This window comes from Calidris pugnax, unplaced genomic scaffold (assembly GCF_001431845.1).
Source record: "Calidris pugnax isolate Ruff unplaced genomic scaffold, ASM143184v1 scaffold772, whole genome shotgun sequence".
In the NCBI taxonomy this organism is placed as follows: Eukaryota; Metazoa; Chordata; class Aves; order Charadriiformes; family Scolopacidae; genus Calidris; species Calidris pugnax.
Genome location: NW_015091662.1, coordinates 67,167 through 67,563, shown reverse-complemented (window position 1 = coordinate 67,563; position 397 = coordinate 67,167).

The following is a 397-nucleotide window of genomic DNA, read 5'->3' as shown; positions in this document are numbered from 1 at the left end:
GAACCCCTTTGTAGCCAGGACCCCGATGTGACTGGGACCCCCAGTGTCGCTGGAACCCCCAGTATGGCCAGGACCCCCAGTGTGACAAGAACCCCACCATGACTGGGACCCCTGGGGTTACTGGGACCCCCCAGTGTCGCTGGGACCCCCAGTGTGGCCAGAACCCCACCGTGACTGGGACCCCTGGGGTTACTGGGACCCCAGTGTTGCTGGGACCCCCAGTGTTGCTGGGACCCCCAGTATGGCCAGGACCCCACTGTGACTGGGACCCCTGGGGTTACCGGGACCCCCAGTATGGCCAGGACCCCCAGTATGACCAGGACCCCACTGTGACTGGGACCCCTGGGGTTGCTGGGACCCCCAGTGTGGCTGGGACCCCCAGTGTGGCTGGGACCCC